Source organism: Falco biarmicus, chromosome 10 (assembly GCF_023638135.1).
Source record: "Falco biarmicus isolate bFalBia1 chromosome 10, bFalBia1.pri, whole genome shotgun sequence".
Classification (NCBI taxonomy): Eukaryota; Metazoa; Chordata; class Aves; order Falconiformes; family Falconidae; genus Falco; species Falco biarmicus.
The window spans coordinates 4159090-4184372 of NC_079297.1; the positions used below are offsets into that span (position 1 = coordinate 4159090).

At 42.9% G+C, this 25283-nt stretch overlaps 1 long non-coding RNA gene across 3 annotated transcripts; it reads left to right on the top strand.

The window, feature by feature from the left end:
- The first annotated feature begins 7614 nt into the window (after nt 1-7614).
- LOC130156574 (uncharacterized) lies at nt 7615-19384 on the top strand. Of its 3 annotated transcripts, XR_008824473.1 has the most exons (5): nt 7615-7924; nt 14117-14186; nt 14310-14875; nt 15984-16236; nt 16575-19384. It is a non-coding gene; the product is annotated as an uncharacterized LOC130156574 (long non-coding RNA). The 3 variants fall into 3 exon arrangements; XR_008824475.1 differs by lacking the exons at nt 14117-14186; nt 14310-14875; XR_008824474.1 differs by lacking the exons at nt 7615-7924; nt 14310-14875 and having other exon boundaries at nt 13342-14186.
- Nucleotides 19385-25283: the final 5899 nt, after the last annotated feature.

Below are 25283 nucleotides of genomic sequence, written 5' to 3' on the forward strand. Positions count from 1 at the left end.
GCTCCTGCTGAATCCCTGCACAGCTTCACTCTTGCCTGTGTCCCCGGTTTGCAGGCTGGGTATCGGCGTGATCCCTGGCTGAGGTTTGCTGGGCGAGCTGTCAGCCAGCAGCACCCTTCTCTCTGCTTTGCTGGGCACCTCTGGGCTTCCTATCCTCGGGATGGTTTTGCAAATTTTCATACAACAAGCTTTGCAGTTGTATGGGGGGTTTGGGGGGTTTTGTTGTTGGTTTGGATTTTGTAAAATGTCCTTCTCATTGGCCTGTTTTCAAGTGAGCAAAGGCAGCTGGTAACTCAGCTGTGTGAGCTGGAGCCCACCAGAGCCCACTCTGGCTGGAGGAACCATGTTCCCCGCCACCGAGCACCCATTGCAACTTCTCCTCATCCCTGAAGGTGGTACTGTTTGACCATTTTGCAGCCATCAGTGCTCGGTAGCTGCAGATATTAAGGTGAATTTTACAGGCTTGTGCAGGAACACTTACAGTCCCAGCATCAGCACCAGAGCTGGCAGCATCCGCCTGCTCTCAGATGGGCGCAAGGGCACAACTCTTGCCTTACCCGAGAGATACCCAATTTCTGGGTGGCTTTGGGAAGGTCAGGCACCTGTGTGAGAAGCAGGAGCCCAGCACACCCCTGAGATGGTGCCAGCATGAGGGATTTTGTAGGTACAACCCTCAGCAGCGCAGCGGATGCCTAGTGTTAACGTAGGCAGCCTGGGCGGTGGGTAATGACTTTACTCCAAGGGAATTGAACAGCTTTATCTGGGTGGATGGCCAGAGTTTCTGTGTGATTTAATCAACTCCTGTTGATTGAAACCACTGCTGTGCTGGGGAAGAGGAGCTCTGGGGACTCTGGGTGACACTGTTTTCTTCTGAGAAGCTGGTATGTGGAGCACAAGGCTGAGAGCTTGTGGGCTTGTATATACATTTCATGCTTCTTGTTAGGTTTTCATGTCTGTAACTTGATATTTTGCCTGTTCACAAGCCTGCATTAGAGGCACTGTGCTAGCCCCAGAGTCACTCCTGTCTTACAAAGGTGTGGGAAGACCATCTTTTCTTTTCTGGGCTTGAATACCTGTATATCCGTACCAGCTGTCTGCTGTTCCCTCTGCAGTTTTCCTCTGCTCTGGGAGTGACGCTGTACAGAGTCGGCAGTGCTCAGCTCTTTGCTGGGAGACACTTGGTTGTGTTTTCACTTTTCTCTGCACATATCTGCATTTCAGTCCTAAAATCATAGTGCCCCTTTAAGATTGATGATATGGGATATCACCTCTCCTTCACCTTTTCCCTTCGGAGCTGGTCTGCTGTCTTACTTCAGCCCCAAGGAGAGGGCAGTTCCTCAAGGCTGAATTTAGCTGTAACCTGGATCAGGAGGTATTTGTTTTTCCCTGCTGTGCTGCAGATGCGCTGGGCAGCAGTGAGCTGCCCTCTCAGCCTAGCCACACTTGTGCATCTCCCAGCCCTCCAGGGAGCCCTGCACCACCCTGCTGGCATTTGCTGCTTGGGGTAAAATGAAAGCAGCTGCAGACAGCAGCGCAGCATCAAGTACAGCTGTTTTGCCCCGTGTTTAAGCACCGCGGCAGCGAGCGTTGGCGGCACAATGTGTAGTACATGTGTACTGCATGTGCACGTTCACACGGAGATGTCTTTGTAAAAAGCGCCAGAAACAGGCGCCGCTGTATCTGGCTGAAATTCATTTGGCTTTTGATTTCCTTGCAGGCTCGCCTTGCGGATGAGGTGTCAAGAGCTTTGAACTTCTCCGGGCTGGAGGCTTTGGGTCCTCATTCGTGGCTCATCTCGTTTGGTGCAGAGGCTGTGCCACGCGTCCCGCTTTGACCATACTGGTGTGAATAGCTCCCATATGGCTGCACAGAGTAAACCAGCGACTTCTGGCTGGATTCAACTATGCAAAGTCAAAATGATCTCCTGGTAGACCTATTGCTATTTCTGTCTTGTTGCCAGGCACTTCATGCTTAAGCTTTCATCAGATCAATTTTCTTCCTTTGAAAGAAAAGTAGCAGGTTAACCTGTGTGTGAAGGAAATGGAAAACACTCCTCTGCCTCTCCCCAATGTGCTGTGCAGGTGTAGAGGGGCTTAGAAAAAGTGATAAAAACAATTAGTCATCTGTGGAATTGAAGGAGAAATAGCATCCAGCTCAGAGGTTTGTCGGGGTTCACTGTAAGCCTATTAAGATCGTCTCAGTTGTTGGATGGAGGCTTGTAAAGGGTGGACGGGTGAGCAAATGTTGTACTGGGTGGATTTTACAGGTTTCTGCTGTTTCTAGAGCCTTGTGTCTCCTATATGGACTTCTCATCCCCAGACAGCCTGCTTCAAGGGGGTGAAGGTGGCGAAGGACGGGTGGAGAAATTATGATTGATCTTTTTGCCCGTGAGAATTAGCTGGGTCTCTTGACTCTGGAGAGGGAAGAAGTGTGGTGTGGGCTCTGGAAGCAGGACCAAACCCAGAAGGTGGGTTTCCCCCAGCAGTGCTCCTTCAGGCTTTGGCCAGTTTGTTTCCACTGCTCCAAAGCCCAAAGTCATCCCTGCAGTAGGGCTCAATTTCTCTCCGCTGATCGCTCACCGCTCTGAAAATCTCCATGGAACAGAACAGCTCAAAGACAACAGAGGCACGAGATAAATCATTCCTCCCCTGCTTCTCCGTCACTTCTCCCCAATCCAAATGGCTGAAGTGTCTTTATTATTTACACCCCCCCAACACACACACACACACACACCACACACACACACACACACACACACAAAGCCCTAGCAAGACACACACAGAGCAAAGGAAAAGGAGAGGTTTAGGCAGCAAGCCACAAATAAGCACCATCAATCATAGTGCAGTCAAAAATGTACATGTGTTGGTACCTGCTAGTTATTGGCAGTACTCAAGAAGTCTCCTGAGTACAATCTTCAGGGCTCCTTAGATAAATAAATAAATAAAAAAATTTTCCGTGTTCCACTGAAAAACTGCTTGTCAGCACTGGAATGGCAGGTGCATTAACTCCCTAAGAACCAGATTATGCCCTGCATGGCAGAAAAATGCAAACACAGAGAAATAAGATGTCAGTCAACTCCTGTATCCTCTCAAGTTGTTTTGATGGGAAGTATCTGGAAATATAAATACAGCCTGTTGTATAAATGAGTTTAGGAAAAAAGAGAGACATGAATATATACATGGTCTGGTTATCCTATTTGCATGTTTACCCCAAATATGCATCTGCCTGACATATGATTACTTTTTTTTTCTTCTTCTCATACGCCACAGGGATAGCTGGAAAGTTCAGATTTATTGAGCACCACGCCCCTCGCTGCAGTTGTTCCTTATCTGCTATGAGGGAGTTTGGCTTGAGAAGTTGGCCCAGTGCTACAAAACCTCCCAGCAGCCGCCCACGCTCCCACCATGGCACCCATGACACGTCTACCCGTGACGTCTCCTCCTGCTGCTCCCATCCTGAGTCCCTCCGTGGGCTTCCTCTCCCTCCCGGGACGCTCCCAAACCTTGGCAAACGCTGTCCTGGTGCCACCTGGCTCCTTGCTCACCCCTCAGCTCCCCTGCCTTGTAGCTCTGAACTGTTTCCTCTAAAAAACAAACAACCCACCCTTTAAGAGCAGCTCTCTCTTCCCCTTAGATCTGTACTGCACTCTCCCTTCTCTTGACTTTGCTTATATTCTCCTTAATTGTAGACTTCAAGTTGCTGGCAATGTGGCCTTGGCTAATGTGCAGATGTTCTCTGATATCTCCGGTGCTGCACCCCATCCTTCTGCTCCTCCCTGATCCTTTTCATACGTTATTTTCTTTTTAATCCAGGAGAGTGACATTATTGCCAGTGGAAGTCCTGAAGGAGCAAAGTCCTGTCCCAGGATGAGTAAAGGTTGCATGACCTAGTGCCAGAAGACAAATGGATTTGGGGAAATGGCCATTAGCCCTTCCCTGAACTTGACAATGTGTTTCCTAAGATTCCTATCACATATAGGAAGACGCTGATTATTTTTAGCTGCGGGTGAGCCAACTGTTCCTGGGCTGACCTCCAGCCCTCCCAAGGACAGCAGAGGCGCCTGCTCAGCCCTCTGCGGGACGGCCGCGGGCGACGGCCGGGCTCTGCGCGATGGAGCTGAGCAGGGAATGAACTCCCACTGTGCCTGGCAGCAGGGAAACGTCTTCTCACCTGTATGTGCTGCTCAGCACCACACCTTGCAGGATGGCTTCATTCTCTCCAACACCTTGGTCTTATTCAATAGACCTGTATGTGAGATCCAGCTGACTCTCAGGGTCGCGTTCTTGGTTTCAGCATGGCGCAGGTAATGAAGTGTTAGAGGAGAGGTTTCCCTGCTGAGTGACTCCTTGCAGTTCCTTACTGCCTTTCCTTCCTTAGTTTCTCTGCAGTCAGTCCCCTGTTTAGCTTGATCCAGACCCTGGGCTACATGCACGCCTGCCGCAGCCCTGGCCGGGAGCATGGCTTCACGGCGGCTGGAGCAGGGCTGGCTTGGCAGGGCTGGTCTGATGGCCCGGGGAGGCAACCAGGCCACTTTCAAACGGGTCACCTGGAGGCAACAGCCAATTTGCACTGCATTGCAAATTGATAGAGCGGTTTGCTTCTCCATGGGGGGTATTTTGATAAGATGCACAGTGCGGTGTAGGTCTGGTGCTGCCCGTTTTGTCATGTAATGGGGCTGTTTCTAAAAGAACTCAATTTTTGGTTGTGGTTTTTTTTTTTTTTTTTTCCCCCGGCTTGATTTTAAATTAATGAGGCTCAAAGATTTGTGAGCCTCCCAAAACCATACCTTCAGGGATGCCCCTTGATTGGATTGAACACAGAGTGGAGATGTGAATTTTGAGCATGTTTTCCTGTGGGAAAGAGGTCAATAGCTTCCTAAGGAGGATCCCATTTCAGAGTGGGGAAACAACAGTTAAGTTGGGATATATTTGTTACCGAGTCAGGATTAAAAAAAAAACCAAAACAAAACACGACAATGCAAACATGTTACAAAAGTGTACAGGAGCAGACTTGCCTGCTAAGTAAGTCTCAGCAGAATCTTGCATCTCCAAATGCAGCGATATTGCATGTTGCAATATTGACACAGCCTTTTTCTGACGGAGCTAGAAGCTTTCCTCCATCCGATAGGCGAGTTGTGCCTTCTTAATTTTTATTTCTCTTTTATCATCTCTCTTCCCCCCCTCCCCTCAGCACCTATAAATTCACCCTTGAGCTCCTAGTGATGGTGGCTGGCCAGGCAGCAGCGGTTGTGTGTGGGCGGCAGAGGAGCGCGCGGGTGCAGCTTTCCGAAAAGGCGAGAACATTCGGTTCAGAAACTCTCCGGCCTCCCGCTGTGAAGGTCATAAAACGGTAAATAACAAAAGTAGAAAATAACTTCAGGGCCTGGGATGCAGGAGGTCTGGCCCAAATATCCATTTTCTTTCGGGATTGAGGAGGGCGCTTGTGGGGAGAGGTGTAATCGCGCCAAATAACTGCAAACTGGTTTCAATTGGGAGCTGTGTGGCCTCTCCGCGATCTGCTGTGCCCTTCTCCAGCCCAGCAACTTTCTCTTCCAGACCACAGATTTATTTAATTTAGGTCCTTCTGTTGGCAATGGTTTCTCAATGGGCTGTGGGTTAGGAAAAAGCAGAGAATTTTTCCTTAAGCAAAAAAGGAGATGACATTGCACGGCAAAATAGAGCAAAAAATAGTTTGTTGGCTGTTTTTATTCTCTGCCTTGCCTCTACGTGTGATGCCAGCAAAAGAAACTGCATTTTAGAGTGATTTAGTAACAAAATTACTTTTATTTTTAATTCTTTTCCCTTCCTCGGAACAGAAAAGCCACAAGATGGAGCTCTGGGGCTTTCCACGGGAGCCGGGCTTGCTTCACGGGTAAAAAGCCGTTTGGAGACCTTGAAATTATGTTTTTTATTAATTTTTCACTCAGTTTAATTTTTACATTCATTTTAAAACGGCAAATGTTGTAGATGTTATAATTGTAAAATGTAATTTATCGTTGCTAGGCGAAGGTATTTACTTTTTCTTTTGAAGCTCAGAACTTTTATTTTTATTTTGCCGATTGTAACCGGGTAACATTTTTCAGTCTCCCGAGAGGCTGGCATCCCAGAGGCAGGGTGAGACCAGATCGTTCTGCTGATGGCACCCTGGCTCCGCTGAGGATGCTCTCAGAAGGAACCAGGTCTGTGTGCAGGTAGGGGAGGGTGTCTTGCTGTGGGTGCAAGGGGAGCAATGGTGGTTTGGAGCGCTCTGCTCCTTGTTATCGATGAACACTTGGCTGGAAAAATTTAAGCCAGCGCAGTGAAAAAAGAAAAGTGGATTCTTCAATTAAAACAAAAGGATTTTAGATCCTAAATGATATAGAAATTGGAAAGAAATGAAAGAATTCAGTATTCCGCCGTGCAAAAGAATAGCTTTTCTTCCCTTCTTCTTTCTCTCCTTTTTCTCTCTGTGTTCTTCTCTCTTTTTCCCTTCAAAGGGGGTGAGCTCCCTTCTGCAACGTGCTGCTTTTCCAAGTGATCTGGTGCTAAGGATGTCAGATCTTTTCAGCTCTGACTGCTGTTATGACAGAGCTTGAGCGTTTAATTACGATTGTATTGCATAGACGAGGTGATTCTTTTTACTCGCTGGAGTTTGCTTGTAATAGCTGTGCACACATGCAGTTTCGAGTGACAAGAAATTTATTTTTTCGTATATTTATACACTCCAATTCACATGCAGAGAGGACAATGAGATTCTCGTAGCTGATGGTCTCCCGGAATATTGTTAATTGCTTAACCCATGCAAGCAAACATTTTATAAAAGGTTTATGGAACACTTCTGGGCTGGGGCGTGCAGTATCAGTTACTGAAAATGTACTTTCCTCCTTTATGGAAGTTAACATTTTTATTAGAAATTTGAACCACTTCACAGAGGCTTCCAGAGAAATTAGTCTCCAGCGTAACACTCTGAGAGCAGCCGATGACCACCATAGTAAACCTCCTGTTAAAAGCGCCGTGAACTTTATGAAGAGTTGCATTTGCTCGTCTGGAGGATAAATTTGGCCCAAGGTAGAGCTGACCGCATCCTGAATAATTCATTAAGAGAATTTATTCCCTTTCTATTTACAAACTGTCCGAGCAGTCTGGTTTTTGTATGTGTTCCTCTATTCATTACGTGCTAGATAGTTGGTGACTAATCCTTTTTCTGTGAATTTTTGACCCGTTCCTCCGCTCTGACTGAGGGATAGATCACCCGATGGTGCTTTGCTGCCTTGACAGGACAGACGCAACGTGGATATTTGTGTTCTAAACCAGATTCCTCGATCTGATGATTCCTATAAATATTCGTGCCAGGAGGCTTCTGTGCTAAAGGCATCACAAACAGCAAAAAGAAAGAGTGAGAGCACTGCTTGTTTCAGTTCGACTTGCTAACTCAAGGAAATAGTGGATTTATTTTTTTTACTGAGCACTTGATGGTGGGCATTATTTCTTTATGTAACTCCAGCAACTGTCTGAAAGGACTTGGAAATGCCCCAAATTCCGTTTTTTCCTTCTCTTTTTTGAAATGTTAGGAAAGGAACAATCTGAAGGTCTGCCTGTGCTGTGGGCGGTTAATAGAGATAATTGTCAGAAGTGGACAAGGCTATAGCTTCCTGAGTGGTGACTGAAAGAAAAATGAGGTGTCACTTTTCTTCAAACCTTTCCAGTTCCTTTGTAAAACATCACTATTCCTTAAATAGAACCGAACTGCTCTTACACCTTCCTCTCCTTCCACTGCAACCTATTTATAAAAACCACCAGTGTGGCCAAATGCACTGAATGAAGCAGGGCAACTCCTGAATTGTCCAGATCATCTTTGGTGGTACCCAGGTTCCTCTTAGACAGCTTCGCTTCAAGATCATTGATGTACTTCTGACTCACCAGCACCTATTATTCTACTTTTAGCGGTAGGATCAGAGCCTTTCCCTCTCTCCCTGATCCCTGTAGTGCCTCCCGAACCCGCTCCTGGGTGTGATGTTCCCCGGCTGCTGCTGCTGGTCACAGGCAGCCGAAGCTGTGCAGTCAGCCCCGTGGTTCTCCTGCATCTGCTGTTGACGTTTCCTGGTGGGTGCAAGGCTGACACCATCAAACAAGTAATTCTTCAGTCCTTGAAAAACCCTGGCGCAACTCAGCCCATCCCTTAGGATGGGAATAACAGGCCCTTTCCAACTTCTTTAACAAAATGACAGCGGGGACAGGAAACTGATGGATGTCTTAATATATTTATTTCTGGCATTTTGATCAAGTGCCGTACTGATGGGAAGGGATATGTTTGCAATTAAAGCCAATGAGTTAACTGTAATATTTTTTTCTTTTCTTTCCATCTTTTAAAAGAAAACATGCGTTCAAAAGGAATCAAAAAGAAAAAGAACTTTGGAATTTTCAGTAGTACAGAATTACTTTTGGAAAGGAAAATCTGTCAAACCAAGAGCAGTTATTTTGCAAGTAGCTGTAAGGAAATAAGGAAATTAAGATATCCCTCCTCTCTTTTTCTTCTCCCAGTCACCAAAAAATTTGATGAAAAAAAAGCCCCACAACTTTCAAATTATTAAAGCCCAGTAAAAGAAATCTTACTAAATGCAATGATTATAACGTAGAATTTTTAATCTGCTCTTAGGAGCAGTTATCTCTTCTTTGTACTTAACAATTCAAATTTCTCATTTATGGGGCTTCACAACATAAATTACAATATTTTGACAATTAATTTGTTACTCCTTTTTGACAAGTAAAAGAATTATTAATTATACTCTTATTCAGTAGTCCTAGTCAGGCTTTAAGTTAACATTTCCTAATAGGCATTTAATTCTGATTTAATAAGATAATTATTATATTATAAACAAATATAAATTGATTATTAAACACATTTATTTTGGATTAACAGCAATTCCATAGATATGATAGCCATTAAACATCAATGAAAAGACTTTCATTAATAAACTGATTTATTTACTGTGGCATAAGTGTCCTGTTCAATCTAAATTAAATCTCTATTTGGGATCCTCAGCCTGTAGTGTTACCAAAGGCATCTTCATGTTTGAATGCTGCACAAAAAGCATTTCTAGTTCAGATTTGCAAGATGCAATCTCAGAAATAATCAATCCATATTAAAAAGTCTTTGGTTACTGCTAGATAACTAATTATACAGACACAGCCTTTGTGCATGTCTATATGAGATATTCTTTGTTATTCTCTTTCTTCTGAACTTTGATGCTATTTAAAAATAAATTTAATTACCCAGTAGTTATTTACAGTGCATTTATTTTTTCCATCTAGAATTCTTTTCAAATTTGAAACCTGAAGGTCACTATCATTTTAGAGCAGTTTATTATTCATGGATACTGCAAAATTTCCAGGGGGAAAAATTGCTTTATTTTAAAATTGGAATGCAAGAAAAGAATTGTAAGATTGGCTGCACTGGGCATGAACCTGCACTACATTATAACAGCTGTTTTGCTAAATAAAAACTGCAGGATTAGGCCCAATATTTTTTTTTTTTCATTAGTAACAGTAATTTAAATGCTACCATGCAAAATATGGGCGTGTGTCTGTGACATGCAAATTTATGAAAAGATGACAGGCTATCTAGCTTTTTTGTAAGGGTTTCCCACCTGATTCTGTGGGCCTTATCTGGTAAATTCACAGGAGGAAGGTTGCCCCCCGTGTACTGGTGTTAGCAGGGATGTGCTTTGTGTCCAGTCTTCTTTGTTTTGTTTTTTAAAGGCCAGATGTTACACGCAGCTGCAGACCTCCTTAACCTAATAAAACAATTTAGAGCAGATTGTTTTTGTTACATTACTATTTTTTTATTATTTTTTAAGAAGGTATTTTTTAAAGAAGGTTTAAAATGTTTTGCCTCATCACAACAAGGCGGTTAGATGCATCGATGACCTTAGGAAGAGCAACCAGTTTTTGTGGCTCAGGTGTCCCCAAATAAGGTTGTTGAGTCCAGGACCTTGCTGCCACATTTAGTTTTGGGTGTTTCAAAGAAAGGTGGGAGAAACTGGGGATTCGCCTGCTGCAGGAGATGCTTTATTTGGCTCCTGCAGGCTAGAAGTCCCCTCCACACTGAACTGTAGCAGTGGAGGGGCAAGGGAATGTAAGGTTTTGCAGAGTGAGTTCATCCTGCTGCTTTCTTTTTCCCTTGCTCTGGGCAGAGGAGCGAGCAGCATCGCCGAGAGTGAAAAAAGAGAGCAAAGAGGGAAAGGCTGCGGCTGCTGCGAGCAAGTGCAGCTGCCTCGTAAAAACGGCTGTGCCTGGGTTGGGAGAGGGGCTGCTGAGGCTCAGCAAAGAGCAGCTGAGGTGATGGTGGTAGATGATGTGGAGTCAGAGAAAGGGTAACCTTAGCCCCGCTTTACAAGGGACAGATTTATCACTCTCCGGGTCAGGAAGAAATGCTTGGTGAATGCAGAATGCCTGCTCTGTGGTCCTGTCCTCGTGTCCCAGCAGAGCAGCCAGGCGTTTGGGGACCGGTGGGCGTCAGGAGCAGCACGTTCCAGCTGTCCCTGCTGCAGTCACCTTGTCTTCGGGTCCGCACGGCTTCACGGTCAGCTGCTGTCACCGGCAGGGATGGTAGCAGAGGGCAGCTCTAACTGGGTGAGTTGGAGGTCTCTGTCCCAGTTGGGTGAAAACGTAGGAGGAGATATTCCTTCTCTAAAGCAGCAAGGGTGGTCAGGACTGGAGAAGCAGCGGAGGTTAAATGAGCTGTGTTAGGATTTTTGTACTATGGCTTTTTTTTTTTTTTTTTTTTGAGGTTGCATGCACATGGTGGTTCCTTCCTCTGGTCTACTTCTCCTACAGCTCTGGAAAACCACTCTGGAAAAAAATGATGGTCAAAGGATGCTCGTATGGGGATTCCCCTGGCCTGCATCGGGGCTGGGGGGCAGCAGGTGATGAAAGATATGGGATGTTTTCTCTTGGGCAGGTTGCTAAAACTAACAAAAATGCAGTAACACATGTGAATGAGGAGGGGGTTTCTCCTCTGTTCCTCGCTTGTGCAAAGGGCTCAAAGTAGGTGACAACTTTGCCCAAGAGCAGAAAGTGGAGCAGAGTTCCTGATTTAATTATTTCTCCCCCCTTGCCCTGGACTTTCGTGGTTTTGTGCTGAATGCCTTTGGGTCAAACTGCAGTATTTGTAACACTGCTTTACATGTGATTTCCTGGGGGTAATGCCTTGAGTCCCCAAGACTTGCTGCTGTTATGACCTTTGTCAGGTCTGACCTACAGCCACAGGCTAGGCGGACTGCTGCTCCCAGGTGAAGTGTCTTCTCCTATAACGATCCCTTGATGGGTCTCCCCTCAATAAAATATCTTGTTAAGATCTTCAGACTGAGAAAGAGGTGAGGGATTAAAGTGAGAATGAGTTGGGTGCAAAGCTCCCTTCCTCCTTCTCCAAAGATGCTGAAGGTGCATGGTACATATAGCTCCTTGCTCTGTTTGTCTCTGTTTTCAATTAGGACTTCATTTTTAAGTCAAATGATCAACCTAAAAATGAGGAACTGGCCAAAAAGTAGTTGAACCAAAATTGTGATGGGAAACACCTATTTGGATAAGTTGCTCTGGATGGTGTAATCAGGTCTGGAGCCAAACACCGAGATTTTTATTTGCATGGAAAAGCTGGAATTAGCCAGAAATACCTTCCTTGCTGTCACACTAGGGCTCTGCAGTGTGAGTTCTACACAGCCGTGTGCGAGTCGTTCCTGACAGACCACTGTCTGACAGCTCTGCTTTTTACGGGGCATCTACGTTTCTTTCCCACACACTTTCTGTATCTTCTGCATTATTGCTTTTAAATCACTCTTCCTTTAATTGGCTCAGGAGAAAGGGCTCATTCTTTTGCCTCTAACTTTTCTTTTTGCCCATAAAGTATTTAGGAAAAAAAATGCCGAGTATGTAAACTAGAGATCATTAGAGGTTGCGGGCTTTTTTTTGTGTGTTTTTTTATTTTTATTTTTTTATTAAAGACTAGATTCAGCAAAATATTGTTTTCTCCCAGGCTCTAGGTCTCTATTTAGATGATTTTTAACTCTGTTTTTTATTTATATATTTATTCATTAGATAGGCCCACAGTCAAGGAGAAGGGGAACACGGGGTTATTAATCTTTCCTGTCATCCACTCACAGATGTGAAGTTCACACCACAGCAAATGTGAAGTCAGCAGTACGCACTCACAAGGTGGAAACTTCAAGCGAAACAGGCAGCGAGGAACAGGGGTGGGAGATGGAGCGCAGGAGGGGAAGAGGGAGAAAAAAAGGGAAAAGGGATAAAAAAAAGAAAAAGGACAGGGGAGTGATGAATGACAAAAGGGATGGGAGAAAGATGGATGAACAAGGGAAATGGGAAGAGAAATGAGACGGATGGAAAAGGCTAAAGAGGAAAGGCAGATAAGAGAGAAAAAAGTCTGAAGAAAGAGTAGGGGAGAAATGAGAGATACCAAGACAGAATATTTCAGATAGGGTGTTAATGTAGCTGGGCCTGCCTGGGTGCTTGGATATCCTGAAGATGTAAAGGGTAATCACTCTCTCAGCATGTATATGCTATTGATATGTTAATATAATTTTCTTTTTCATCTGAAAGCAATAAAGTTTTCAAACTGGCTGATTAACTGGGTCTGGCTGATCCTGTATGTGTACATGTATTCACAAACAGTTACGTATAAATATTTATACTCTACACACAATAGCGCCTGAAAATTCCCATAAAACAGCAGCCAGCATTAAAAGTTCTATTAGTACTGATGTGACATTGGACAAGCATGTTTGTGCTGATATATCCCACCACAACATCAATCCTAGTGCAGCTTTTTGGGAACACAAAATGCAATTGGGCAACTTTAGTAGAAACTTTGAGTATGTTATATTAAAAACAAGCCGTCAATAATGCAGTATGAGGGGTCTTGGGTCACATTTGGCTACAGGTCATATAATGTGGGCAGTCTTCTTTACAATTATAAGTCAGGTTTTTAAAAATGTGTAATTTCTCTGTCATGTTATAAGACTTAGCTCCTTATATAGGCTTATATATTCAAGACCCTGCAAATTACTTGTTAAATCATTGTTTTAGTTCATTTACAGATGCAGCCATAGAGAGAAAGAAGTCGTTAAGTAAGTTCAATGATCATTCTGGTCAGCTCACAAGAGGGAGTGACATGACCACCCCAGCTGCCATCCCACCTAGAAAAAGTTCCTCCTCAGAAATTCTGCAAGTTCATCAGTAGTTTTAAACTACAAGCTGCATAATGGGGGGGGGGGGGGGGGGGGGGGGGGGCGGGGCTCTGGAGCCAACTGCAGAGTTGGGATCTCTGTAGGGCTGTGAAAAAGATGAAGAGGGGCAGGCTGAAAACCCTTAGTTTCTCTGTAAAACTCAGCAAAAGTAGCCTGACAATTCAGCTTGGTTTTGCTTTCAAAAAGATTGAATAGCTCCCCTTGCTTATCCTGGCCAGAGAGTTTGTATCTGTCTGAAGTTTAAAGCTAAAATCTAACCCTTGGACATTTAGTACAGTTTACAAAATCTTACTGTCTCTCCCTGGAATCATTCTGTGAAGCATTGCTGAAAGGTTATTTTATTAATTTTCTTTTTTAGTTAAACGGGCCCCATCCTACATTCAGATATTCGTGGAACAACTTGTCTACATACAGGTCTTGTACTTCGGTTGATTTATTTGATGACCTGTTAGATACACTTCTTTACTGGACTTTTGCTGCTCAGAACATTTCTGCAGGCTTTTGTGAGCTGTTGTGTATCTGTTACCGTCTTTCTGTGTAACGCATCTGGGATCAGTAGCTGCAGGACTTAAATGTATCTGCTTTGTTCTTGTATCAGTTCATAATGTTAGCATGCTTGGGTAAATCAAGGAAATAGCTGTGTAATTTATACCGTATGTTTTTATTTACTGCACTACTGGATCTGTGCTGCAAGGTGACCGAGTCTGTTGCTGAGCTCACACTGACAGTCAGGGCTGTGCAGTTGGATTTTTCCTTCGCTTTTTGCACAGTGAGCAAGTATGGAAGCTGTACCTGTGGGACTGTACAGGAGAGACCTTGTTTTTGTGTCTGTTACAAATCTTTTATGTAATATTAGCACTTTTTTATTATCATTATTAGGAACTGAGGAGTATCAGCTCTCTGCTACCCAGATTCTTACAAAAGGGGAATTTGTTATTCCTACTTAAAGGTACGTGCTCAGAGTGGATGTACTCAGTGATGCTGGCTGTGAGTGGGCCAGAAATAAGCCAGGGGATTCTGGGGTAAATCAGTGGAATTAATTTGACTACGGTTATTCTGATTTCATTTACAGAAATTGGGAAGTTGGCCCTTTTTTGCTTCGATACTGAATTTCAGCAAATTAATTCAGAAGCCTCTACAACCCAGAACACTTCATCTCCAACTCTTCCTAGCCTAATTCTCAAATTCCTGATTGAATGCCACTTTCTTGTGAATTTCTGGCTTTGGTCTCTTCTGTGTGTATGCGATGAAATTGGTTTTCTTTTTTTCTAAGCAGGGAAAAAGTAGAAACAAAACAAACTTCCCCTCCCTTCTGCAAAGGTTCAGGATAGAAAGGGATTAAAGAAAAGAGAATAAAATAAAAATATAGCTGTATTTTTTCCCCCTTTGGAAGGACCTCCCACTGACTATATCATTATTTGTCTCATGTAGGATATTGGATTCAGGATCTATAGCGGTGAGCTACGTTAGTATTGAATCTCATTTGATTTAATAAACCTCCCTTCTCCCTCGCCTGCTCAGCCTTTCCAGGCTTTGTCAGACGTTAGCAGCTCCCCCATAGTTCTGGCCATAGAGGGATACATAATGCATCGCACTCTCTTCTCGACGAGGTGGGGACCTTCATCCTCCGTTGGAAATGTAGGTTCTTGTTTTGCAAATGTAGCCCCTTCCTCTTTCCCTCCCTTCACGCACATACGGCGTCTGACCCACTCCGTACCTATCCTGTCTGCTTGGGTTTATTCTCTATAGCTGGACCTATTTGCTGTGAACTTGGTCATGAAATATTTATATTGAGCTGGCTGGAGATCTGGACTTATTTTATGTTCCTCCAGTGTGTGAAGTATAGTTTTGGAGATAATCTGAAGATTTTGGGGGAGGGAAGAGAGCAGGGAATAAGATTCAATTTAAAGTGAAAAGGAGCATCAAAAAATGTTGTCAATGGACATTTTCAACATATCAGAAAAAGGAGATGTAGAGTAAAATTTCAAATCTTGAAAAATTAAACCACATAGCAAAATCTACGCTTCAGGAAGAGAGAGCTTTTGGAACCTGTCTTTAATTTTCAAATGGGAATTCTTTTGCTGGATGTGATGAGGCTTGGCATGTCTCTTGGCATGTATATGCATATGCAAGCTCTGTGTCTATGGGCTCTAATTTCCCTAGAAGAATTTAAGTAAACCTTTCTCAAGCCAATAGGAGTTAACTGTAGAGTAAGAAACTGTGCTCTATGTCTATATTAAACTCGGAAAAAATGAAATGCTGTTCTCTGCTCTAATGTGTCAGGCAAAGCTGGCTGCAGAGAATGTGCAGAGGCAAGATTTCATTTTAAGAACTGGAAAAGGCTGAAGCTTGATTACAGGCAGGCAGACTGGCAATCCCTCTCAGCCTGTTTTAAGCATATACTGTGAGTAGATCTGAAAGAGATTAAGGTTCTATGAGTTTCATTACACTGGAGTGCCCAGTATTAGACGATTCTAGCTGCAGAAAAGACTGTCTTGATGAGTACAACACCTTATTAGACTCCAGAGAAGCCACAAGAGCAAGTCGACAGGAATAGGCTTACCAAAACCTGATTAGAGCCTGATATAACGGGAGGAATCTAAAGTTGTGATGTCAGTCTGTAAGGTATAACTGGTGGCACAATTTACTTTGAAGGTAGGGTGCTGTGGCTTGGAAGTCAGTCCTGTATGTCTTTGCTGGCTATTTATACAAAGTGGACTCTAAAATTTACCTGTTTCTCTTGTAGGTTACTAACTCAGAACTCGCAGTGAAAGCATGGACCCCAGTGATATCCAACATACTTTTTTAACAACTGAAATACTGAAGTGACTCTAGGACAAGAGGGCCAAATCCTGGTCCTAAGCACAGCGACAGCATTTGGGGTGCCTTGGCCAGGCTCTCATCGGTTCCTTTGCGTTCAGAAAGGGTGTGTGTCTGTCGATCTCAAAAGCTGCTGCATCTCCTAAAGCACCATCCAGCAATGCCAGGCAGTGGGAAAGGTGAGAACTGTTGCTTTGAATTGTAAAATCACCATATCCATAATGCATGAAAGGACCTGTGCCACAGCACAGGGTTTTAGTCCTCCTGCAGCTCTGGAAAATTGGGCAACTTCATAGTCTTTTATGAAAATATAATGTATCTTTGCTGCCTTTTGAGTAGTAAATTATGAATTTGAAAGTGACAAATATTAGCAGCCTGCCTTTATTGCTAACGAAACTGGGCAGGAGAGAAAAGGAGTCTGCAGAGCCTTTGACAGAATGTTTAATAACTTTTGTGATTACTGTTTCCCAGAGGTGATATGTATAATATGTATTTTCCCTCTTTCATTTTATCATAGCACTTATGCTGGAGACTGTTGCCATGTTTCTGCATTCCTGAACTTCTTCCTCAGTCAAAGGTTAGAGTGATTGAGCAACCATGGTCAAAGCAAAGTTGTGAAGCATTCTGCTTCCTTTAATGCCAAAATTACGCTGCTTTAGCTTGGCACGACGGTACAAAAATGGGCCGTAGCCATATGATAAACAAACAGTGAGGTATTAAAAGTCTGCAGTGCTGGGGCAGCTGGGACTGCACTGTGGCAATCGTCTTGCACATGGATGAAGACTAATCACAAAAAATGCAAGAATAGACACCGCCTCAGGTGTATTCTGCTAGAAGAAAATTAATTTTCATTGTGGGTCCCTCTCTGTTCTGGAAACTTAAAATTTTATATGGCTTTGGTAACTTGGCATAGAAATGTTCACGATTTTGTATATAAAAATTGATCGCTAGATAAAATTTCAAGAGGCAACATTCTTAACTTCAATTAAAAATCACCATTTTGGACTTGGCAGCTAGAGCCCACCTTTTGTTGGTGTGAAGGAAGAAGAAAGGAAAGGGAAGGCACGTGTGCCCCGAGAGAGAGAGACAGCCTAGGAGGTGCAGAGCCAGGGAGGTTTTCAAGGACACAGTTCAAGAATCAGGTGCTAACAGGCTGAGGTAGCAATATATGTTTAGGAAGGCTTTACAAGTAATGTGGAACACTTCTCCTTCCGAATGAAAACATCAGGGACTGGGTGAAAGCTGAGTTCCCACTGAATTATGAGAAATGGTCCTGCAGCTTCTAGACTGGGAGGGGGCATCACATCCATTCCTTTGCAGCTGTTTTTGCAGAAAGTACTGCTCAGACTGGTTTAATTTCAAGTGAGAAATGTTTGGGTGAAAGCTGGTACCAGCAACAGGGCAAGCTTGGAGTTCAAACCATCAGGAACCATCTCTCATGTAAGGCCGAAGCGCCATAAACACTCCCCATGTTACAGAGCCATGATGGAGAAGTTTTCATCCTTTTACCAATCCATCAGCTGTTGAACACAAAGGCAATTTGATCAAGTATTAGAAGTGTGCATCCTTGAATACCTCTGTTAAAGTAGTGCACGTGTGGTGCTGTTTCCAGGGTCTTTGCTGGGTGGCTTCCAGAGAGAAGCTGGATCCAAAGCTGTACTCTCCCTCCAAAATCATGGTTAGTTTCTTGTAACAAAGCTTAAGCTACAGCCAGGCAAACGCGCAGACACTTAGTATGAGCTTTTGCTGCCTGGAGTTTAGGGTGGGCTGCCTCTAGCTTTGCTTTGGTCTCTTCAATATAGAAAACTACTCAAACCCTGGCTGTTGCCTTGAGTGTAAACTTTAACATCTGTAAAGCCATCTCAAGCACACGGATGTGTGTGCTCTCCCTGCTCTTCAACCTGCTGTCTCTTTACTCTCGTCTGAGTTTCTTTCCAGGCATGGCTCTGCAGTGCACTTCATGGCACCTCCAGGTAAGAAAACATATTCTAGTTTCCATCACCAAGTGTTTTTCTTCTCTTCCTTCATATTGGACTTCAGCACCTTTTTTCCTAATCTTTTGTATCTTGTCCATTCATTTGTTCTTTCCCTTTAATGATCAGTGAGATGAGGAGAGCATAGTGTTGTTCCAAAAGTTTTCTGTTTTCGGGTAGAGTGGGATGGTACTATTTTGCTTCTTGGCAATTTGTTGATAACCTCATATCCAACCTCATCAGAAAGTAAATTATTAGCTTCGCAGTCTCAAAAATGAGAACAGATCTCAGAAAGGGTGGCAGAAAGTGACTTGATCTATATTTGTTGCTGGATATAGAAAGCCCAAGAAGTGTCAAAGTCTGGAGATGCCCTAAGTATGGGAAGTGAGACCAAATGATGGTATTTTTCTTTGGCCGCTGTCCTGAGAAAGGAACAACCAACAGAACAACGCCTCAAAGTATTTTTTTTTTTTTGTACAAATGTGCTGATGTCATTAAAAGTCACTGGAACCCAGGATACTCAGTTCTTAAATCAGCTTAAAAATAGGTTTGTGGACTCGAACTGCACAGGCTCTTCTGCAGATTTTACTTTGGGGGAACTTCCTGGGCTTTTCTCCCAGGGAGCAGCCCCCAAAACTTCTCCTAAGTTAAGGGTGAGGAATCTCCGATCATCACACAAGCTCATTGGCAGCACAGTTTGTAACTAGTTATAAAATATAAATAGCTTTTTCACTGTGAAATATTTGATATTTTGAAAATTAAGACAGTGTTATTTACTCCCTTCTCTTGCCCCCCCCCCCCCGCCCCCCCATGGCTGGTGTTGCTTATGTGCTGTTGGCAGATGGGATGTGGATCATTTTAATTAGATTTTATTGGACTGTTATACAGCCCATAATTGTGATCATTACTCATTTTCACTGTGGTTCAGACAGATCCTCTATTTAGACATGATGATATTTTGATGAGACAAGTCCCATGTAACTTGTTATGTTAGGGGCCAGTAGCCAAAGCAGTGGAATTAGGTGTTTCACAGCATAAAAATTGGAGTGGATTAATAAAGGACGTAATGGTCAATTTGTGCTCCTAATTGTGCCCAGATTGTGGATGCTATGGGCAGAATGTCTCTTTGGGCTGCTGGGTCCTGTTGAAAGCTGCAGAAAACAAAGAGCCCTCAGAAGCCCAGGTAACAAGACGTGGCGTGGGGAGGGACCAATCCCCCATTTCACTTTCAGGGAGAAGGGCAAGCCTGGTGGTGTCAACAAGCGACCTTTTGCCAAATCAAAGCTGTTGTGCTTATATTTGCACCAGCTGTGTGTTTGGTCCTGTATGCTTTTCCTCCTTTTCTGTTGGTTTGGGTTTTTTTGGTTGTTTTTTATTGTTGGTTTTGGGTTTTTTTTGTGTGTGGCTGCTTTTGTAAATCACTGCAAGGAGACTAGGAATGGAGGCTAATTCTGACCTGAGAATGGATCTGTTAGAACTCTCTACAACTGGGAGCATCTTTTCTTCTGCTGGTGGTCCTCTGCTGCTTTTTGAGCAGCTGTGCTCAGGCACTGAGATGTTCCCTTTGCTTACACAATGTCTCTTTGGCAGGCTGTGGGGTCCAGCCGTGTAACAGTAATGATGATGCTCTGGCAAAGCCTGTTGCAGGAGCTGTGTGCTATTGTCAGAAGAACCGTCTTCTCACGTGTACCCCATGGTCTCCATAGTGTTTAGTGATCAGGCTTAGCTTTTTCCTCTTGACTTTCCAGAACGACAACTGGCATTTGAACATAATACTCGCACAGTACAGATCTAGCTCTCCTTTTGAGTCCTGAGGATCATTGTTCAGTAGGAAAGTCATGCATTGCTGCCAGAAGTCATGGTTTAAGGAAACTTTCAACAATATTTGGAAGAAAGATGTAAATTTTGAGATTTCTCCCTCTATTTATGAATAAAGTTGCCTTTGGCTATCTCATTAAAAATATATATTTCTTTTAAAAAAAAATAACTTTGTGACCCCTACTACGCTGCGTTTGCAGATGCCAAAGGTGTTAGAGAATTGAAAATGTTGGGGATCAAGGGCTTTGGAGTGCAAATACTAGCTGGTGCTTGTTCAGAAATGTTATCTAAAATGCACTGTCCCTATCCCAGTAACAAATCAGTAAATTTCGTTTAATATAAAAATCAACTACAGCTAAGGAGATGGGATACTATATATAGTTCCAGCCTCCTGTAACAGAGTGGGGGATGCTCCAGTGCCACCTCCACCCAGCGTGGGGCGCACAGAATTTGACTCAGTCTGTTTAAGTTCATCTGGACACACCTTTAAAAGGATTCTGGTACTGCCTAAAATTCTAATTGAATTTAATGTACATCTCAAGTCGGATTTTAGCATGAATCAACATTAATTCCACTTTGCATATGCAAATAAGGACAGTTATCCCTCCAGCTACCCAGTTTGTGTGCATCAGCCATCTTTGGGGCTGCCTACAAATCGGTTTGTTCTGTGCAAATTAGAAAGGAGCTGAGCTGCGAGGTAGAGGAAAATGCCGCCTAAATCCACCCATCTGATCCGTAGCAGGGTTGGGTTTTTTGCCATCTTAATCCTTTATTAAAAACAAACAAAATCAAAATATTGTACCATTTCTATGCAGAGACACAAGCTGTATTTCTCTTCTGCTCATCCAAATGGATCCATTGAGATGGAGATGCTGCTCCTGTTAGGGCTGTTGTAGTTTCCTCCTGCGTTATTGCTTCTGCAGTCTGTTAGGAACTGGAGCCTAATTTAGTGCTGGGTGACCTACCTTAACTTCTTGCTTCATTATCTCCTGCCGCTCCCTTACATCTTGAATTCTTGTCTGGATGCAATATACAGGAATGTCTCACTTCTTGCCTCTGTGGAAAAATAAATGTGATAATCTCAACAGATCCCTCTCTACTTTTACCTTAACTGTCTTTTCCTTCTTTTAAATCATAGCTGTAACACATGGACAGACAAAACGAACTGACTTCCAGCTCACTTCTTTGGCCATTATGCTCGTGTTTATGTTCAACAGTACTCCCACAGCTAATAAATACAAATTAGTCCAAGTCAAATGCTCCTTGTAAAAAATCAGTTACGAACTCATCCTCATTTTTCTATTTATTAAAAAACATTCTAGGTTATTAAAATGCACTCATTTTTTGGTAAGTATTTTTTGTCAGTTGTTTTTTCTAGGAATTGGACCAGCCTACCTTAGAAAATTATTTTTCTCTTTTGTTTAATGTTAACAGACTCCAAATCTGTGTTGCCCCATGGGATGAGAGAACCTTTCCTAACGAGAGAATAATAATCACTAAGTTCTGGTATGAATTTTTACAGAAAGAATGTGTACTAAAATGGATGAAACATCATGCTTCACTTTCTCATGCTGATTTTTCAAGTGAATAATTGCAAGCCATGATTAATGTCACCCCAGAAATCTGGCATGCTTATTTGTGAACATATTAATGAGTCTAGTTTTATTATTATTCAACCAACTTTAATGCCTTAGTGTAAGCCTTGTCTTTTCCAGCTTCTCTATCCTTATGGCTTATTTTTTATTTTTCATTTGCTTTATGGTCTGGATTTTAAGGACAGTAGACTTTGGCTTTTCAAAATTTGAAGAGTCCCGTTTGTTGATGGCACTGCAGAATCACAGGTACTGCTTTCCTTGTGCCATTTAAACTTGCCTGCTTCTTGCCAAGCCCCACTGTGATGGATGCTGTGGACACACACGACAGGCAAAACTATTATATCATGGCTATTGGATGTAACTTTTTCATTTGGCTCCTGGTTGTGTACTTGACTAAATGGTTCAGGTAAAGAATATTACCTATCGAAACTGAGAGCACTGGATGGATAATTCATGCAAATTTTCACAGCAAGCAGACTGGTACGCTTTTCCAAGTTGCGTGTTTTAAGGGGAGAAAAGTGGAGGGGCTTTAGGTGGTTCAAGGTAAGCTGCGGACTAGAATACAAGTGATTTAAGGTTAAAATTCACATGTCACCATGCATCAGTGTGCTCTACAGCTAGCTGAGCTTCACCCACAAAGTACGCAAGGCCAACACCTCTTACGTTAAGACCATTAAAGGAGGGGTTCAAGTGTGTTTTAAAGGTTTTAAAATGTGAAGTTCTGTTTCTGGCCAGGTGAAAGTTTTGTTTTGTGGAAGCTGTTTTGTTGGTGGTTAGTCCTGTGATCTGCCAGTGAGGGGATTAAGATGGAAAGAACGGAGATTAACTATTGCGTTACACTGGAGAATTTAGAAATCTCTTGATACTGCATGGGTGGTGAAGGGGTGGATAACATTTCGTGTTGTTAAATGCAAAGGAAAGGCAATGGGGAAAATCAGTCCTAACTTTTTATGCTTAGTAATGGGCTTTGAGCAAGATATTTCTTGAACATGAATATAAATATGAATATAAAGAAATGAGCAAGTAATTTCCATAGAAATGTCTCTCTTATCAACTCACTGTAGGTATCTTTCATGTGCCCACAGTCTGAATAGTCTTTTTTTTTGTCCTCTTATTTCAAGTGCACGGTTAGAACAGAAAATGTGCAATGAGGGGCAATAAAGGTGATCAAATGTACGATATAATTAGTCACTGCATAGAGATGTTAGCTTTGGATTCTTCAGCTTGGAAAAGGAAACGGGCTGTGGCAGGGGTGCATAGAAGCCTGAGTTGCCAGGAGAAAGTAAGTGTAGGGTGGCTGACCACTGTGTTTCTCACAAGATAAAAGCAGGAATGCAAAAAAAAAAAAAGTATCAGGTCACAGATTTAATATAAATAAAAGAAGTTATTTTTTCATATGATACGTAGTTACGCTATGGAGCTACTTGCTATGGGATAATGGAATGTGTAAAGTTTACCTGGGTTCAAATAGCCTAATTCATGGAAAAAACAGAATGACTGCCTACTGGATATATTTTAACATATTCTGCATTGCTAAGTCTACTTGACTTGTTCTTACCTTTTGTTTTTCCCAAGCAGGCTGCTGTTGGAGAAGGGTTACAGGAGCAGTTAGACTTTTAACCTGCCCGTGTTCTGTCATTATGTTGTAATGATTTCAGGAGGGATGTGAAAAGGATCCCAAAGGCCTGACATCTCAATTAATTCCCCTCCAGGGCACCAAAAAGGGGTCAAAGAAGCAGTTAACTTGGAGGCTAACACTTTCAGGCCAGTACTGGCTGTCACTTGGATGAATTTGTTTCAGCAAAGCTCTGTTGAAGTCCCTAAGAAATACTTGCATGCAAGTTGCTGCAAAATTTGATTTATTTCTGTGTTGTCCTGCACAGGAATGAAATGAGGAGTGTAACATTAGGATGGCAGAAAGTGGGGGAAGGACAAAGGGAAAATCAGCAAAAAGAAAAGTCCAACTTTACCTACTGAGGGTGGATCAGATAAGGAAATGTCTAGCAATGTTCACAATAATTCAGACATCATCCTAGACCTTAATTACTGGCACAGGCAACTGTGGCCCTGGTAGGAGGGAGGTGGATCGTGTCTGTGCACTCCATCTGCTGCCTGCAGAGAGGGGAACGTTCCAGGCCAGGTGTTGCTGAGCATTGCTCTTGTCTAGCAGCAAGATAAGTTTAATTAAAGGGCTAATTATTCCCACTCTGGAATGGACCTATCGTTGTACTTGCAATTGCATTCTAAGTCTTTTCCTCCGGTGTTCATGCACTATACATTTATCTTCCATTGTCACGTTACTGACTTGTTTTGCTTAAGTGAGGATAAGTCTTTGGTGCATGTGAAAATTGGAAACAAAGGGAATTGGCTAGACTTGAGTCTAGGTGATACTTCATTGTAATGGTGTTTGTCAGCACAAAAAGACATTTCATGCTGGCTTTCTAACTTTCTTGTGAAATAGGTATTTTACAGTTGTGGTAACTAAGGGCTCGGATCAATGGGGAATTGGACCCAGATGTCTGTGTTCTGCTGCAACTATTAAGAGCATCAGACAAAACTTCTCTTTCAGTTAAACCAGGAGTAACTCTTGATTTCCAAAAAGTTTCTGGATTTACTTCAGAATAACAGACCTTGAGATTACGTCTGTTGAAGTTTTACCCTTTTTTATATTTGGTTTGAAAGCTGTGGGGTAACCCATGCTTGCTTTCTCTGGTTTTGCGGACTATGGAGAGCTCTGAATCTTCTCACCGCTAATGACAGACAGTCTTCTAGCTCTAAGTATTAGAAACTTGCTCTTCAAGATGTGATCTTACCTTTCTTTTGACTCTTTTTGACCTTACTTAAAGACATCCTGTTTAGGTGAAGCCTTAGGTTTGAGCCAGGTTTTTTCCCTCAAGCTCCTGCAGTTTACTGCCCTTTGATTGACCAAAGGCTGATGTCCTGTTTTTACAGGGTCCACAGAATGGGGGACATTGATCACCCCATGGTCAGGCAGTAGAGAGCTATTTGTGGGGAACAAGAGTACCTCAAGGAAAACCTATCTTTAAAAGCAAGAATCTTTTCCATAATACTCTTTTCCCTAATACAGTGAGGACTTTGGGGTCTACATATGCCCTTATAGACTAGGAAGGGAGAGGGAAAGTTCCTCTGCCTAGTTTTATCTCTATCAGATCTCAAACACAAGGGACCATTTCCTCCAGGCTAGGACCTTTATTTTATGTCATTTTGCACCTTTTGTTGGTTAAAGCTTTGAGTCAGGTCATATTGATATGTGAGATTCCCCCCACCCACTTCTTGTGGCCAAACTTCAAAAGACATATTACTCATACCGCTGTAGCATTCAAGGCTTGCATTAATTACCCACTAATGGCTTCCTTTTTTTTTTTTTTTTTTTTTTTTTTTTGCAAGGAAGCACTTTATATTTTACTCATGGAGCCAGGAGAACTATCACTAGGATGGATAAGGATATACACATAGTGTTTGTAACTTCAATATAATCCCTGAATATTCCATGATTCTGTAATGTCTGTCATGCTGGGCTTGAGCCCTGTTGCTGATGAACTGCCTGGGGCACTGTGTAGCAAATGCATTCTTTCACAGGCTAAAACAAAGCAGAGAAAACCATATAATGAATTCCAGTCGTGTAACATTATGGGCTAAATAGAAGTGCCACTCCTTTACTAGGATAGTTGTAAGAAGACGTTTTTGAAACCACATAGCTTAAGTGATAGCAGCCACTAGCCAAAGCCCAAACATGTGTCTGCGCAGGGAACAGGCACATGTGGAATATGTGCTAAAGCTTTGGAGTGTTTTGTAACACATTCGTAGAAAGACCATGAA